At 42.1% G+C, this 18815-nt stretch overlaps 1 pseudogene; it reads right to left on the bottom strand.

The window, feature by feature from the left end:
• Positions 1 to 3628: 3628 nt before the first annotated feature.
• On the bottom strand, positions 3629 to 13899 carry LOC139311594 (zinc finger protein 585A-like; annotated as a pseudogene).
• Between the last annotated feature and the right edge of the window lie 4916 nt (positions 13900 to 18815).

Genomic DNA, 18815 nt, shown 5'->3' on the forward strand with positions numbered 1-18815 from the left:
CACCCGGAAGACCACCGGGAGCCAGTGCAGCTCGCGCAGGAGAGGTGTTACATGGGAACGCCATGTCACTCCCATTACCACCCGCGCGGCCGCACTCTGCGCCAGTTGGAGCCTCCGGGTGCTCCTCAAGGGGAGCCCCATGTATAGAGCGTTGCAATAGTCCAGGTGGGAGGTGACAAGGGCATGAGTGACCATGCGTAAAGAGTCCCGATCCAGAAAGGGACGCAACTGGCGAATCAGGCGAACCTGATGAAAAATCCTCCCGGTCACGGCCGTCAAGTGCTCTTCTAAAGACAGCCATGAATCCAGGAGGACGCCCAAGTTGCGAGCCCTCTCCGTGGGGGCCAATGATTCGCCCCCAATAGTCAGTGATGGCGTCAACTGACTATATCGGGACGTCGGAAACCACAGCCACTCAGTCTTGGATGGGTTGAGCCTGAGCCTGTTCCTCCCCATCCAGATCCGTACGGCCTCCAGGCACCGGGACATCACTTCAAGGGCATCGTTGGGGTGATCCGGGGTGGAGATGTACAGCTGAGTGTCGTCAGCGTACTGATGGTACTCCACCCCGAAACCACGGATGATCTCGCCCAGCGGCTTCACATAAATGTTGAACAGGAGAGGCGAGAGGACCGACCCTTGCGGCACCCCACATATGAGGGGCCTCGGGGTCGACCTCTGTCCCCCTGTCAACACAGACTGCGACCGGTCAGAGAGAAAGGAGGAGAACCACCGCAACACAGTGCCTCCCACCCCCAACTCTTCCAACCGGTGCAGTTCTGCTTTCCCCTCCGTTCCTTCTGATGAGTTCATTCTTTCCTCGTTGTTCTGGTCTTTGCCTATTATCCCTTGTAATATAATTTCCAGTTTTTGGTCAATACAATCAAATATTTCCTTAATGCTTTGAAATAGCTCCATTCCGTTTTACTTCCCACACGTCTGTCTTTATTTATTGGTTCGATTTATATGCCGCCCTTCTCCAGAGACTCAGGGCGGCTTACAATGCGTTAAGCAATAGCTTTCCTACTTTTGTATATACCTGCTTAGTAGGGCTTTTGACCCCCCCAATCCAGGTCCTCATTTTACCTACCTCGGAAGGATGGTGAGGCTGGTGAGAATTGAACTCGCGGTAATTGCAGACAGATGGCAGCTAAGTGCTAACTTTTTAACAGCACTTTAGTCCACTGCGTAAACATAGTGGGTCTTTTTGACCAATTGTCCAGGAATCATTAATTCAATAGAAAACTTCTGGATCACAGTTTTAAATGTCTCATCAATAATCAATCCAATCAATTTAAATACACCAGGGAGTTATCCAAGTCACTTTAATGTGTTCAGTAGTATTCAGGGGTCTTTTAACTGGAGTTCTTATATAATTTTCAAATCTCTACTGGTCTTAGAGTAGATGCATGTTCAGCAAATATTTTCAGTCTCTTGGAACGATTACACAGTTGCCCTTTCATCAGCAGATGTCACTCTCGCTTCAGTCTGTTCAGCCTCTCTACAATGTTATTAGCAAGTATGATTTAACTGTTTTAAATTGTAAATCCAGTAAATGAGCAGTATTAGAAAAAGAGTTTGGGATTATAATTGCAGCATTTTACAAATGCCTCTTCAATACCACATCTTTAACTTTGAGAATCCAAATTTCTATTTATTTTAAAAAGTAATTGTTTTTCCTCTTAAATTCTCCGGTATTGTTTCCAAGTGTCTGTTCGCTGCTTCGACAAATACCGTATTTTTCGGAGTATAAGACTCACCGGAATATAAGACGCACCTACCTTTTTTGCTTTGTTTTTTTGATAAAAAGCTTATTTTTTAGACAAACACACATCAAGAAAGGGAACTGTGGAGAGACTAAGAGAAAAGGGTTAAGAGTCAGTGAAAACATTAATTTGTTAATAAAGAGAAGGATGCCAGTTGTAGAAATTATATGTGAAAATGCTGCTAAATGGAAAATAGAACAATGTAATGTGAAAGACAATGATATTGGAAGAAGCACGAAGAGGAGAAAATAAATTATAAAAATTAATTGAATAAGATGGAATATGGAAATTAAATGTAAAACAATGAAACTGAAATGCAAAAAATGATTCAAACGATATACTTGTAAGAAGTAAAGTAAAAATATATTGTTAAAAGTAAAAAGTCTAAGGATTGGAAGATTGAGTAAAGATTTAAAAAAAATGGAGTAAGATGAAATATACTGCTAATAATTTAAAAGATGAGGGGAAATTTTGAGAAATATACTTTTAATTTAATTTTAATTATTAAATTATTAAATTTTAATAATTAAATTAAAAAAATTAAAATTAAATTAAAAAGATGAGGGGAAGTTTTGAGAGATATACTTGATAAATAAAAGACAGAGCGGGGTTGCCTGGACTCCATAGTGGAAAATACAAAATTGAAAATGAATACAGCAATAGAGAGGGATGAAGGAAGGACTAGAGAGATGGAAGAAGGAAGGAGAGAGAGGGAAGGAGGAGGAAGGAAGGGAAGGGAAATTAGAGTAAGAGTGAGGGTAAGAGGGATGAAGGAAGGAGTAGAGAGATGGAAGAAGGAAGGAGAGAGAGGGAAGGAGGAGGAAGGAAGGGAAGGGAAATTAGAGTAAGAGTGAGGGTAAGAGAGGGATGAAGGAAGGAGTAGAGAGATGGAAGAAGGAAGGAGAGAGAGGGAAGGAAGAGAAGGGAGGAAGGAAGGGAAGGGAAATTAGAGTAAGAGTGAGGGTAAGAGAGGGAGGAAGAGAGGAGAAGGAGAAAGGAAGGGGAAGTAGGGAGGAGAAGAAGGGGGGGAGAGAAAATAAGATGGAAAGAAAAGAGAGAGGTGGTAGGTTTGAGGAGAAAGATTGCTGTACAATAAAAAAGATGAAAGGGAAGAAAACCAACCCCAAACAAATATGAAGATATTAAGATAAAGAATGGATTGTTAAACTTTAAAGAATAAAGGAGAACAAATATGAATAAATAGCAATAATTAGAAACACACATACAAACATGCAATGTATTTTCTTTGAACAGAGTATTTGGCCGGTTCACAAATTTAAACAGTGTTTAGTCATTTTAATTAAATTTACAATTTCTATATTTCCTTTTTGCCATATTTATTCCTCATCCATTTTTAAAAAAAACCAATATTACCCTTCATCTTCATCTCTAATCTTAATCAAATTCAACTTTTCCCTTCTATTCTATATTATACCCTTTTCCATTGTCATCTATTTTTATATTCATCCTCACATTGGTTAATTATGTAATATTACAGTTGTTTAATAGAAATTCAACATTTTAATATAAATCAATTAGTTATATAACTATTTTTTTGTATATTAATCAATATGAACATGAATATTCCAATTTTTTCCATGTAATCCAATTTCTTACAAATCAATTAATTATATTTACCAATAATAATAAACCAAATAATTTGCCCCATATATTCCTCCAAACCACAATTTAACAATTTCTGCTTTCAACACAATATACAATTAATCTCAATCTCAATTATCACAATTTCCTAGTTAAATAGAGCTTTCCCCTTATGTTACTCATTTTCACACCTTAAACTGTCCCAACAACCCAAATATTTTTGCCCATAAGGTCATCCCACCCACCCCCGGGGGTGGTACCGCCCACTTTGGGAACCACTGATCTAGTCCACCACCCCCACCCAAGCAGAAGACCCTACACTGTTTCTGACAAATGGCAGTCCAATCTCTTCTTGAAAGCCACCAGCGATGAAGTGCCCACAAATTCCGAAGGCAAGCTCTTCCATTGGTTGATTGTTCTGTCAGAAAATTTCTCCTTATTTCTGGGTAGAATCACTCCTTGATAAGTTTCCATCCATTATTCCTTGTCTGGCCTTCAGGTGCCTTGGATCCCATTCTGTGGCAGCCCCTCAAATATTGGAACACTGCTATCCTGTCCCCCCTGGTCCTTCTCTTCACTAGACTAGCCATGCCCAGTTCTTATAACTGTTCTTGTTTTAGTCTTCCAGATTTTAATCGGCTTAGCTGCTCTTCTCACTTTTTCCAAACTTTCAACAACTTTTTTGTAACATGATGACCCAAAGAGGATGCGGTATTCCGGGTGTGGTCTTACTAAGGCTTTATAGAGCGGTACTAATACTTCATGTGATTTTTATTCTATGCCTCTGTTTATACAACCAAGGATTGTATTCGCTTTTTTGGCTGCTGCCGCACACAGGTGATTCATGCTTAATTGATCATCCATTCTGACTCCAAGGACCCTTCACTATTTTCGAGCCAGGTTTCAGGAAATCTGTTTTTCCTGCCCAGGTGTAAAAGTTTGCTTTTCTCCACATTAAATTTCATTTTCTTGGATTCTACCTTGTCTCGTTTGGATCCGAAAGGCACAATATGCATACAGATCAAAATCTATAGAGACGTGGTGGATCAGTGGTTAGAATGCAGTACTATAGGTAATTGCCCACAGCCAGAAATTTGATTCTGACAGGGTCATGGTTGATTCAGCTTTCATCCTTCTGAGGTGGGTAAAATGAGGACCCAGATTGCTGGACACCATATGCTGACTTTGTAAACTGCTCAAAGAGTGCTGTAAAGCATTGTGGAGCGGTATATAAGTCTAAGTGGAATTACTAATGCTATAGAGTTTCTTCTGAGCGTGGATCCTTTTATGAGAATTAAGACTACCTTTCTGAGCAAAGGCCTTTCCACACTCCATGCATTTATACGGTTTTTCCCCTGTGTGTATCATTGTGGATAGTAAGTCTATTACTATAAGCAAAGCTCTTTCCACATTCCATGCATTTATACGGCTTCTCCCCTGTGTGGATCCTTTCATGTTTTCTTAGGTCACTGCTCTGAGCAAAGGTCTTTCCACACTCCATGCATTTAAATGGCTTCTCTCCTGTGTGGATCCTCTCATGGCGAATAAGAGTACTTCTTTGAGCAAAGATTTTTCCACACTCCAAGCATTTATACAGCTTCTCCCCTGTGTGGATCGTTTTGTGGATAGTAAGTCCACTTCTAGAAGCAAAGGTCTTTCCACATTCCATGCATTTATACGACTTCTCCCCTGTGTGAATCTTCATATGGGAAATAAGATTACCTCTTTGAGCACAGGTCTTTCCACACTCCATGCATTTATATGGCTTCTCCCCTGAGTGGATCTTCATATGGGAAATAAGATTACTTCTTTGAGCAAAGGTCTTTCCACACTCCATGCATTTATACGGCTTCTCCCCTGTGTGGATCCTCTCATGGTGAATAAGATTACTTCTTTGAACAAAGATTTTTCCACACTCCAAGCATTTATACAGCTTCTCCCCTGTGTGGATCTTCATATGGGAAATAAGATAACTTCTTTGAGCAAAGGTCTTTCCACACTCCATGCATTTATACGGCTTCTCCCCTGTGTGGATCGTTTTGTGGATAGTAAGTACATTTCTATAAGCAAAGGTCTTTCCACATTCCATGCATTTATATGGCTTCTTCCTTGTGTGGATCATTTTGTGGGAAATAAGATGACCACTTTGACCAAACGTCTTTCCACACTCCATGCATTTATACGGCTTCTCCCCTGTGTGGATCGTTTTGTGGATAGTAAGTCCATTTCTAGAAGCAAAGCTCTTTCCACATTCTATGCATTTAAATGGCTTTTCCCCTGTGTGGATCCTTTCATGTTTTCTTAGGTCACAGCTTTGAGCAAAGGTCTTTCCACACTCCATGCATTTAAATGGCTTCTCTCCTGTGTGGATCCTCTCATGGCGAATAAGATTACTTCTTTGAGCAAAGATTTTTCCACACTCCAAGCATTTATACAGCTTCTCCCCTGTGTGGATCGTTTTGTGGATAGTAAGTCCACTTCTAGAAGCAAAGGTCTTTCCACATTCCATGCATTTATACGGCTTCTCCCCTGTGTGGATCCTCTTATGGGAAATAAAATGACCTCTTAGAACAAAGGCCTTTCCACACTCCATGCATTTATACGGCTTCTCCCCTGTGTGAATCTTCATATGGGAAATAAGATTACCTCTTTGAGCACAGGTCTTTCCACACTCCATGCATTTATACGGCTTCTCCCCTGTGTGAATCTTCATATGGGAAATAAGATTACCTCTTTGAGCACAGGTCTTTCCACACTCCATGCATTTATACGGCTTCTCCCCTGTGTGGATCCTCTCATGGTGAATAAGATTACTTCTTTGAGCAAAGATTTTTCCACACTCCAAGCATTTATACGGCTTCTCCCCTGTGTGGATCTTCATATGGGAAATAAGATTACTTCTTTGAGCAAAGGTCTTTCCACACTCCATGCATTTATACGGCTTCTCCCCTGTGTGGATCCTCTCATGGTGAATAAGATTATTTCTTTGAGCAAAGATTTTTCCACACTCCAAGCATTTATACGGCTTCTCCCCTGTGTGGATCTTCATATGGGAAATAAGATAACTTTTTTGAGCGCAGGTCTTTCCACACTCCATGCATTTATACGGCTTCTCCCCTGTGTGAATCTTCATATGGGAAATAAGATGACCTCTTTGAGCAAAGGTCTTTCCACACTGCAAGCATTTATATGGCTTCTCCCCTGTGTGGATTGTTTTGTGGATAGTAAGTACATTTCTATAAGCAAAGGTCTTTCCACATTTCATGCATTTATACGGCTCCTTCCCTGTGTGGATCATTTTGTGGGAAATAAGATGACCTTTTCGACCAAACGTCTTTCCACACTCCATGCATTTATATGGTTTCTCTCCTGAGTGGATCCTTTTAGGGGAAATAAGATTACTACGTCTTCTGAACCTGTTACCAGACTCTCTGCATTTGTATAGCTTCTCCCCAGTGTGAATCCCTTCATGGGAAGTAAGTTGCCTGCTTGTTCCAAAACATGTTCCACATTCCAAACATTTGTAAGGCTTCTGTTTTGTGTCCATCACTTTTTGAGATGTAAGGAACTTATTTCCAAGAGAAGGAATGAATTTCCCGTTGTAACTTTGTCTGTTGTGTCTCCTTAAAGCATCTTCTCCTTTGTTTTGGCTTGAATAGTGTTCATTTACTTGTAATTTAGCTTTGATTGGCTTCACACTTTCCCCAATATATTTTTTCCTTATTTTCTTCTGTTGGGCAAGAAAGTCTTGCATCGGAGCATCGGTGGAAGATGAGCTTTCCTGATTCCAATCATTTGACTGGTTTCTATCATGGGTTTCTGGTTCCATTCGAATTCCAAACTTCTCCGTTCCATCTTTAGCATTGATCACTTGGAACAGTTCACAGAAATCTTGATTCTCCTGTCCATTATTACCTTCAAAGCAAAAGAGAAATGAAAATAATAACGAGGTTAGAGAAAAAGATCAAACCGTACAAAGTCAAGTGAATTTCCTTCTGAATTTTTCCAAAATTCCATTAGGTTGTATGTTTGCATGCTTACAGTGGTGTGATATAGACGGGATGATTTCTATATTCATGAGTCCTGAAAGCTTTGAAAATTTCTAGAAAACATCTCTTTCTTTACAATTATCTACTATTATAAAATACTTTAGTGCGAGATCACACAAGACGAGAAGTGCAAGATCTCACACTAATGATCTTGCGTGATCTTGAACTGTAGTACTTTACTCCTGTGTTCCTTACAAACTGTGGACTGCACGAGATCCAGGGCAAAAGTCTTTGAAAACAAAGAGGCCTCCCCTTTGTTTCCAAAGCATTTTGCCCTGGATCTCGTGCAGCCCTTGGTGAGCAGAGAACAGAGGCCTAAAGTTATCTAGTGTGAGATCATGTGAGATCAGTAGTGCCAGATTTCCCACTATTGATCTTGTGTATCTCTCACTACTTTAGGCCTCTTTTTTCTGCAAATGAACCCAAGCAGGCAAAGGAACCGACGGCTCGCTACGTCCTCGTAACGTAAGTCCGAAAAGGGTGGGGTGGAGGTGCAGGTAGGATGATTGTTGTTGCAACGCTTCTTCTGCCATTTGTAAGTGTGAATGATGGTTGTGGTTCTGTAACATTTATTATTTCAGGACTGGGAGAGGGCTAGATCGTAACTTGGTATGGTTGCTTAGTGAACTGTTGTAACTCGGGGAATACCTGTATCCTAGGATGCTCTGAGTCACATTTCATGAGGCCTTTGACCTTGAATTGGATTGGGAGAATGCTCTTCCATGGCCTGAGCGTGAAAGTTCTGTTCTCACACAATTTGGGAAGGTTTCAGAGAACAAATGACAACACATTCTTCTCACATGATCTCCAGAGGGCACATAAAAGCACGCCCCATTCTTCTCAGCCTCCACAGATAAGTTCAAATAGAAATGGAAAAATACAGATAAGGAATGCCCCAAAAGTATCTCAGCAAAGAGACACTGACTCTTTCCTTCCTTCCTTGGGGTACGAGAAGACCAGATACTTTCCTTCTTCCTCCCAGGAGACGATATCTGATTAGTGATTTTTTAATAAAAATTAACTATAATTTGTCTTCTTGAACTCTCCAATTTGGGAAAAGAAAACTCTTACCGAGAGAGGCCACGTTCCTATAGTTTTCAAGCATGACTTCCAAATGCAGGGCTTTCTGGTCAGGATCCAGCTGAGACCATTCCTCCTCAGAGAAATACACAGCCACCTCCTCAAAGGACACAAGACTCTCCTGAACAGGGAGAAAAGAACAGAACAGGAGGATTCGCAAGATCTGTTCCTCATCATCAATGATTTAGACAAGGGGATAGAAGGGGAACTCATCAAATTCGCAGACGACCAAATTGACAGGAATGCCAACACTGCACGAGGCTTGAGATATAGGATTGACAGATTGGCACTTCTAACAAAATGAACCTCAATGGTGAGAAATGTAATGTGCTACATTTAGGAAAGAAAAACCAAATGCACTGCCATAGGATAGGTGATGCCTGGCTCTACAGTAGTAAGTGGAACAGGGATCTTGGAGTCCTAGTGGACAATCACTTAAACATGAGCCAGCAGTGTGCTACAGTTGTCAAAAAACACCCAACAGAATCATAGGTTGCATTAAGAGAGGGATAGAATCAAGATCACATGAAGTATTAGTGCCACTTTAGAATGCCTTGGTAAGACCACACTTAGGAACTTTGCATCCGGTATTAGTTGCCATGATGTAACAAAGATATTGTGACTCTAGAAAGAGTGCAAGGAAAAGCAACTGATGATGAGGGGACTGGAGGCTAAAACATACAATGAACAAGTGCAGGAACTGGGCATGGTTGGCTAGTGAAGAGAAGGACCAGGGGAGACAGGGTAGCAGTGCTCCAATATTTGAGGGGTAGAGAGGAGGGGATCAAGCTATTTTCCAAAGCACCTGAAGGCCAGACAAGGAGTAATGGATCGAAACTCAATAAGGACAAATTTAACCAGAAAATAAGGAAACGTTTTCTTACAGTGAAAGCAATCAACCAATGGAACAGAAGTTTTATAGGAGCTTCATCACTGGGAGCTTTAAAGAAGAGACTACACTGCCAACTGTCAGAAATGGTGTAGGAGGTTGGACTAGATGACCTACAAGGTCCTTTCCAATTCTCTTAATCCGTACCTTAGGAGCTTGATAAATTACAAAAAGAAAGGTGGTCCAGCAGTTCCTGCCACTGTGATACGTTTATTCCTAATTCTTGAAGGACGTTAAAAGAACTGCTTCTTGTAAAGGCAAATTTGGAGGAGCACCTAGCAGAACAAGACAACCAGAGGAAGCTATGCTGGCTGACAGCAACTTCAACCTGCTATTCTGCTCTCCATGTTGTGGAAGGACACAAAAATAACCCAGTCCAAACAAGGGGAGGAACAGAAGGAGAGAGCATTCTGCACACCCACTTCACTTCCTGAAGGCGAGAATACAAATCTTTATAACTTTTCCTTTTCTTACCTGATTTAGAGGTTCAACCGCTGTTTTATCACCGTCATGAAAACCAGAACATTTCATTCTTTCTTTCTCTGTAAGGAATAAATAATTTCAAAATAAATAACAAAATATTTTATTTATTGATTGATTTTAGACAATTTATATTCCGCCTATTCGCACATGGCGACTCAAGGCAGCTTTATCCATGGTTGGCCTACTAAAGTTTGAAAAGCTCAATAAATCGTGTGCTGGCAGGTATCGCAAATTGGCAGTTGCAACGTATATTTTGAGTGACAGGGAGCCGCAGCAGAGGGGTGAAAGAGCCACATGCGGCTCCAGAACCGCAGGTTGCTGACCCCTGTCCTAGGGGATGAGACCCGCAACATTCCCTGTCTCCGCACTGTGGTGGCTCGGGCAGATGTAACCAGTAAGAGATGGTCCCTCAGATAACCTGGTCCCAAGCCATGAAGGGCTTTAAAGGTGACAACCAGCACCTTGAATTGTACCAGGAAGCAAATTGGCAGCCAATGCAGTTCCTGCAGGAGATACTTGTGCACAACGGGGTCTGCACAAAACTATGTGGGCCGCTGCATTTTGCATCAACTGGAGCTTCCGTAGAGCGTGTTGCAACAGTCAAGAAGGGAAGTGACTAGGGCATGACTGACTGTGAGTAGGGATTGTCAATCCAGAAAGGGACGTAACTGGCGCACAACCCATAGTAGTTGCACAAATGTCCTCCTGCACATGACCGCCACCTGCTCTTTGAGCAGGAGTCGTGAGTCTAGGACACAGGTCTGCAACCTTAAATACTCAAAGAGCCATTTGGGCCCGTTTCCCACAGAAAACACCAAACAGTAAACACCCACAGAAAACACCGGAAGCCACAAAATCTGGGTGGGCGTGGCCAACTCAACGTCACTCACTTCCAGCAGTCACATGACAACCCCCCCCCCATCTTTCCAGCCACTCACTAGGGCAGATTACCAGTTGTTAAAGAACACCGGAAACCACAAAATTCTTTTGACATCTGTCTCTCTCCTCTGCCTCCTTCCCTCCCCTCTCTCTCTGTATCTCTCTCTGTCTCTGTCTCTCTCCCCCTCTGTCCCAATATTTCTGGACCTGACTGTATGTATTGTCAAGCACTCCACACCTTCCCGCCAGTATTTATAGAGAGACGGCAGCTCCAATTACGCTTTGCTCGCACAAGCACGAAACCATAGATAGATAGATAGATATAGATAGATAGGTATAGGTATAGATATAGGTATATAAAAACTACCTCTGGAGCTGCTGCACAATCACCTTCTCAACCACCTTCCCCAAGAAGGGAAGACTGGAGTCAGGTTGGAAATTCTTCAACAGGGTGGAATCCAGGGATAGTTTCTTAAGAAGAGGGTGGACCACAGCGTCCTTCAAGTGCTGGGGCATTGCCCCCTCCTGTAGGGAAGCATTAATGACCACCAGCGTCCACCCACCTGTCATCTGCCAGGAAGCTTTCCCAAGCCAGGCAGGGCATGGGTCTAAAACACAGGTGCTTGCACCCACCCATACTCCCTAGGATCCTGTCCACTTCCCCAGGAGCAACAGGGTCAAACCGTTCCCAGATATCAGAGCAAGAACCTGCCTCAGAGGCTTCCACCAGACTAGCAACCACGCCGGCATCCAACTGGGAACAAAGTCAAGCGATTTTGTCTTCCAGAAAAACCACAGCATGCCTGTTAGGTAGACCTCAATCTCCTCCTTCCCCAGGTGGAGGAGGCTCACCTAAAGAGGGTCGCTGTCAGGATGGCCTCCTTTCATTATCCAAGAAAGAAAACCCCTGACTCCATTTTCATAGAGAAAGGTAACTTTTACTGGATAAGAACTGAATGCAGTCAAAGAAAAGCAAGGTCTGAAGCAAAGGCACGAAAATCACATATAGAAAACATCTCCCCCCAACTGTCCATCGTAAATCATCCAATCCACAGGTTCTCCAGGGGTCATATGGGAGCAAACGTCTGGCAGTGTCATCCTCTTGCTATGCCACAGCCGTTGACCTGGAGACATCAGCCAGCTTCAAAGAAAACCGCTGCAAAGTTTTACTTTCTTTTCTCCTGAAGCTCGCTTCCCCCCTCCCAAGAATTCCAATAGCTCCCCCCTCCCCCCGTTTCATGGCAGCCGAGCAAGTAAGCAAAGAGCAAGAAAGCGGAGGGTGTCAGTCGCTGGGCAATTATCTGCAGATGTAATTAGTGTGGAGAAGTATAAATAGGAGGAGGTATTGTATAGAAAAGAAGAGAGAGCAAACGTAAGACAGATGGGTAATCGGAAGATCTTCAGTTACCTCCTGAGGTGTCCTGACTTTGATCCTCCCAAGGGATCCTCCTGAAAAATAGCTGCGGAGGGGGATTTGGTGTGTTCTTCTTTCCCTCAGGATCTCTGATCTCCACAGTGCAGCACTTCCAATAGAAGGAAGGAAGTAGCAGAATTAATGTACATCACATGACGTAAAGTGGATTTGTATATTCTGAATACAAACTCAAAGCCCCCAATATCGGATAGGAGCTGAGGTAGCGCAGTGGTTAGAGTGCAGTACTGCAGCTACTTCAGCTTTAAAGAGCCTGTAGTACAGTGGACTAAAGCGCTGTTATTAACATCTGTTGCTTGCAATTACTGCAAGTTCAAATCTCATCAGGCTCAAGGTTGACTCAGCCTTCCATCCTTTCAAAGGTAGGTGAAATGAGGACCCAGATTATGGGGGCAATAAGCTGACTTTGTATAAATATACAAAAGTATGAAGGCTATTGCTTAACGCATTGTAAGCCGCCCTGAGTCTCCGGAGAAGGGCAGCATATAAATTAAAGCAAAAAAAAAAAAAAGCTGACTGCAGTTCAGCAGATCAAATCTCACCGGCTCGGGGTTCACTCAGCCTTCCATCCTTCCGAGGAGGGTAAAATGAGGACCCAGATTGTTGGGGGCTATATGATAACAATATGCAATATGCTAACTTTGTAAACCGCTTAGAGAGGGCTATAAAGCACTATGAAGAAGTATAGAAGTCTACATACATACATACATAAATACATACATACAATATCCATCCATGTGGTTGAATGAGAAAACAATGGAACAATGTCCTACAAGAATAGGTGGGACATCACCACATATTATGAATGTCAGAGAAGTTTGGGAAGGAGGGGTGAAGTATTCAAACAGATTATCTATTCCCCTTTTGAACTCTTACCTGCAACTCGACCTGCTCCTTCTGCTCTTCCACCTGGCACAGGAGGAGGCCTTCCACCAGAGCCACCACCTGGGAGCTGGTCTCTGCTCCACACTCCTGCACCCAGCCCTCCATCTCTGGGGGCAGAAGAGCCAGGAACTGCTCCAGAACCACCAGGTCCAGCATCTGGGCTTTGGTGTGCTTTTCTGGTCTCAGCCATCGCCTACTAAAGTCATGGAGGCGGCTGCAAAGTCCTCGGGGACCTTCAGCCTCCTGGTATTGGGTGAAGTTCCAGGGCTGAACTTCTGAAGGGAGGATGGTTTCCTCCTTCAGGAACTTCTGCCCAGTCCTTGTCCAGAGCTTCCCCCAATTCCCAGGCTGAGCAGCTGAAGGGCCTTTTCCGCTTCCCTCCTTTCCAAAAGGTTGTGCCTCCATCCTTTCTCTCTCCTGCAGAACAACTGCAAATGGCTCCAAGGACTCTGGTGGGTCTCCAGATGCCTTTTCCTTCATGGGACCATTTCTGGGGCTGCAGGACTGATCCCTCCAAGTTATTCCGCTCTTTTTTTTCCCCCAAGAGAAAATTTTGCCTTGCAAAGATTACAAATGCTTTCGACTTTGTGTATCTGAGATGGAAAGAAAAACAAATAGCAAGAATTAGAAAGTGGAATTGAGCCAATGAACAACCTTCTGGGCTTCCGCAAGGCTGACCCTCCCCTCCCCCCACTCGGGCTCTTTCAATGGAAAGGGTGGCTGGGGAGCATGGGAGCTGGGGTTGAAGCCAGAGGAGGGCCAGGTGAAGGTCTTTCCCTCCTCTGCCTCCCTTTGCCCGGGAAGAGCCCCCAACTCACCAGGGGAACGTCTGGATTCCCTCCCCCGACTCTCCGCTTTCTGCGGAGGTTAAGGAGAGAGAGTGCACCGTCCTAGAGCGGCATGCTTTCGTGATGTCACTTCCTTCCCGGCCACCCCCTACAAAGACGGCTGTGACGTTCGCCCCCCTGTGGACCAATGGGGAAGCACCGGGAGTCCCCTTCTTTTGGCAGAGGGCTCCCCCTGGTGGATAAGGGGCAAAGTGCCAGGATTGCAGAAAGGGCGGGAAAGAGGAGCGCGTCTGAGGGGAAGGGAGAGGGCAGGGATGATGGGCTTGGGAGTAGGAGGAAAGGCCCCTCAATGCCTGCCAGCCCAAGAAAAGCTTTGTGGTTTTCAGAGGCGCCACTTTCTCCATCTTCCTCTCTTTCCTGTCCAGGAACCGTCTGTGGAGATGAAGAAAAAATCTCTCTGGAGGATTTGAACTCGCTTCCCTCAAGAACAGCGGCCCTGAAAGCTCCGCAGAGATTGTGGGAGGCCTCCAAAGGGTCCAAATCCTGTCAGAAACAGCCGGGCGGTCAGAAGAGGAGGACCAGGAGCCTCTGTGGAAAAGACAGCTGGTGTCTTGCGGTTGTTGGGAATTCCCGCCTGAAGGGGAGGCAGATGGGACACAGGCAGGAAGGCCACAATCAGGAAAATGATTTTAATTCATTTCTTTTTTTATTTCTCTAATTCAATACATGCAGCTGCCCTTCTCAAACTATTCGCTCAGCCTCTCCGCAAAGGGGGAAGGAGAAAGGGCAGGGACCCCTCCGGTCTCTTCTAATGAAAGAAAAGGAAGATCCTGAAAAAGGAATAGAAAGCTAAACTATGATGTGGAAAAGCCATTTTTATATAGGGATTGAGTAGGAAATTCACCTCAAGAAATGTGACTAGGAAGCTTAAGGCCCTTGGGGAATTGATTGCAGGAATATATCATTAGACCATAAATGAAAAGAGAAAAAGGAAAGGAAAAAGCAAAACACGAAAAGCTGAAGGCTCCATTGAGAATTTTATGCATCTTTTAGCAAGTAACTAGTAAATGATCTCTGGCGGGCCAGGGATGGGGGTTGTTCCTCCAACTTGGTCCTTCTTGACCTCTCCTGCGTGAGCTGCACTGGCTGCCGGTGGCGTTCCTGATTTGTTTCAAGGTACCGGTGCTTACCTATAAAGCCCTTCATGGCTTAGGCCCGGGGGACTTGCAGGACCACCTCCTGCTGCTCTCCCACCGTCCCGTGCACTACTATTAATACACGTGTACTTTAAAACATATTCTTTCATTATCTAATCACCCATTTAATTCTAATATAATTCTACTGTTAATACACGTTTACTTTAAAATGTATTCTTTCATTATCTAATCACTTGTTATTTAGTTCTAGCATTTCACTGCCAATATTTTTATGCATCTTTAATAATACCATCATTAAATTCTAATTTTCACTTGTTAATTCTTATTCATAATTTTTCTTATTTCCCCTATTCCATTCTTCATATCTATTTATATTAAGATATTATCCTAATGTCTATCACACTACTTATAAAATAATTAACCAAACTATATAATTCTAATATTAATACATATTATTAAAATAGATTTATAAAGGATTCCTTTACTCTTTTTTTTCTCCCTTATCCATCATCTCTTGCCCGCATCCAAACCTTTAATCTTACTTTCTTTTTGGCTTGCCTCCCATATTCATCCCTTAAGTCTCTTACTCCATCTACTTCTAGATCTATCTTCTGACTACGCAATCTAACTTTTTCTTCCTTCTCTACCCTTTCCTACTGTCTAATTCCAAAACTATCTGTTCTAGGCCCCATCTCTTTTCCCCAGTTCTCTTACTGTTTCTCCTGTTCCCTTTTTAAGTCTTTCACAGCATTTTCCTCCTTTTTTAGTTCCTTAATTGCTATTATTTTTAGGAATATCTTCTCCTTGTTGTCTTCTTGCTGGTTTCTCAGTTCTGCTTTCCCCTCCGTTCCTTCTGATGAGTTCATTCTTTCCTCGTTGTTCTGGTCTTTGCCTATTACCCCTTGTAATATAATTTCCAGTTTTTGGTCAATACAATCAAATATTTCCTTAATGCTTTGAAATAGCTCCATTCCGTTTTACTTCCCACACGTCTGTCTTTATTTATTTATTTATTGGTTCGATTTACATGCCGCCTTTCTCCAGAGACTCAGGGCGGCTTACAATGCGTTAAGCAATAGCTTTCCTACTTTTGTATATACCTGCTTAGTAGGGCTTTTGACTCCCCCTAAGCTGTGTTCTTTTTATATAAAGTCAGCTTATTGCCCCCACAATCCGGGTCCTCGTTTTACCTGCCTCGGAAGGATGGAAGGCTGTGTCAACCTTGAGCCTGGTGAGAATTGAACTCACAGTAATTGCAGGCAGCTGGTAGCTAAGTGCTAACTTTTTAACAGCACTTTAGTCCGCTGCGTAAACATAGTGGGTCTTTTTGACCAATTGTCCAAGAATCATTTTTTTTTTAAATATACTTTATTTTTTTTAAAAAAAAATTTTTTAAAGAAAACATCCAATCTCTGTTAACATCTGAGGTGTCGTATAGTTACATATTTATGTTATATACATTATATGCATATCTATTACATTCTAATCTACGATTATTGAACGTATACATATTCTTACAATCTCATTCTATTATTCCACCATTTATACTACCTTTCCCATACTGCCTTGAATTTTGAATTCGTATCATCGTTAAGAACACTTGTTAATTTTACCATTTCTGCACATTCTAGAATTTTGTTTATTATTGCCACCTCTGGAGGGGTTTGTCTTTCCAGTATTTTGCAAAGATTAACCTGGCTGCTGTAATGACATGTATTGTAAGATGTTATCTTATGTTTGGGGAGTCCATCTCTGATCATTCCTAATAGAAAGATTTCAGGGGAAAGTTTTATATCTTCTTCCATTATTTCTCGTAGCCAATTTTGTATTTTTATCCAAAACTTTTTTGTCTCAGGGCAGGACCACCACATATGAAAGGAGGTGCCAACCTCCTTTCCACATTTCCAGCATGTTGTTGAAGCATTGGGAAGGAAGGAAGGAGTAGAGAGATGGAAGAAGGAAGGAGAGAGAGGGAAGGAAGAGAAGGGAGGAAGGAAGGGAAGGGAAATTAGAGTAAGAGTGAGGGTAAGAGAGGGAGGAAGAGAGGAGGAGAAGGAGAAAGGAAGGGGAAGTAGGGAGGAGAAGAAGAGGGTGGAGAAGAGAAAGTAAGAAGGAAAGAAAAGAGAGAGGTGGTAGGTTTGAGGAGAAAGATTGCTGTACAATAAAAAAGATGAAATGGAAGAAAGGCAACCCCAAACAAATATGAAGATATTAAGATAAAGAATGGATTGTTAAACTTTAAAGAATAAAAGAGAACAAATATGAATAAATAGCAATAATTAGAAACACACATACAAACATATAATGTATTTTCTTTGAACAGAGTATTTGGCCGGTTCACAAATTTAAAGTGTGTTTAGTCATTTTAATTAAATTTACAATTTCTATATTTCCTTTTTGCCATATTTATTCCTCATCCATTTTTTTAAAAAACCAATATTACCCTTCATCCTCATCTCTAATCTTAATCAAATTCAACTTTTCCCTTCTATTCTATATTATACCCCTTCCCATTGTCATCTATTTTTATATTCATCCTCACATTGGTTAATTATGTAATATTACAGTTGTTTAATAGAAATTCAACATTTTAATATAAATCAATTAGTTATATAACTATCTTTTTTGTATATTAATCAATATGAACATGAATATTCCAATTATTTCCATGTAATCCAATTTCTTACCAATCAATTAATTATATTTACCAATAATAATAAACCAAATAATTTGCCCCATATATTCCTCCAAACCACAATTTAACAATTTCTGCTTTCAACACAATATACAATTAATCTCAATCTCAATTATCACAATTTCCTAGTTAAATAGAGCTTTCCCCTTATGTTACTCATTTTCACACCTTAAACTCTCCCAACAACCCAAATATTTTTGCCCATAAGGTCATCCCACCCACCCCCGGGGGCGGTACCGCCCACTTTGGGAACCACTGATCTAGTCCACCACCACCCCACCCAAGCAGAAGACCCTACACTGTTTCTGACAAATGGCAGTCCAATCTCTTCTTGAAAGCCACCAGCGATGAAGTGCCCACAAATTCCGAAGGCAAGCTCTTCTATTGGTTGATTGTTCTGTCAGAAAATTTCTCCTTATTTCTGGGTAGAATTGCTCCTTGATAAGTTTCCATCCATTATTCCTTGTCTGGCCTCCTCTCTGTGGCAGCCCCTCAAATATTGGAACACTGCTATCCTGTCCCCCCTGGTCCTTCTCTTCACTAGACTAGCCATGCCCAGTTCTTATAACTGTTCTTGTTTTAGTCTTCCAGATTTTAATCAGCTTAGCTGCTCTTCTCACTTTTTCCAAACTTTCAACAACTTTTTTGTAACATGATGACCCAAAGAGGATGCGGTATTCCGGGTGTGGTCTTACTAAGGTTTTATAGAGCGGTACTAATACTTCATGTGATTTTTATTCTACGCCTCTGTTTATACAACCAAGGATTGTATTCGCTTTTTTGGCTGCTGCCGCACACAGGTGATTCATTCTTAATTGATCATCCATTCTGACTCCAAGGACCCTTCACAGTTACTATTTTCGAGCCAGGTTTCAGGAAATCTGTTTTTCCTGCCCAGGTGTAAAAGTTTGCTTTTCTCCACATTAAATTTCATTTTCTTGGATTCTACCTTGTCTCATTTGGATCAGAAAGGCACAATATGCATACAGATCAAAATCTATAGAGACGTGGTGGATCAGTGGTTAGAATGCAGTACTGTAGGCTTATTGCCCACACACAGAAGTTTGATTCTGACAGGGTCATGGTTGATTCAGCTTTCATCCTTCTGAG

The sequence above is a fragment of the Pituophis catenifer genome, unplaced genomic scaffold (assembly GCF_029215685.1).
Source record: "Pituophis catenifer annectens isolate HBS135680 unplaced genomic scaffold, rPitCat1.0.hap2 SCAF_2, whole genome shotgun sequence".
Classification (NCBI taxonomy): Eukaryota; Metazoa; Chordata; class Lepidosauria; order Squamata; family Colubridae; genus Pituophis; species Pituophis catenifer.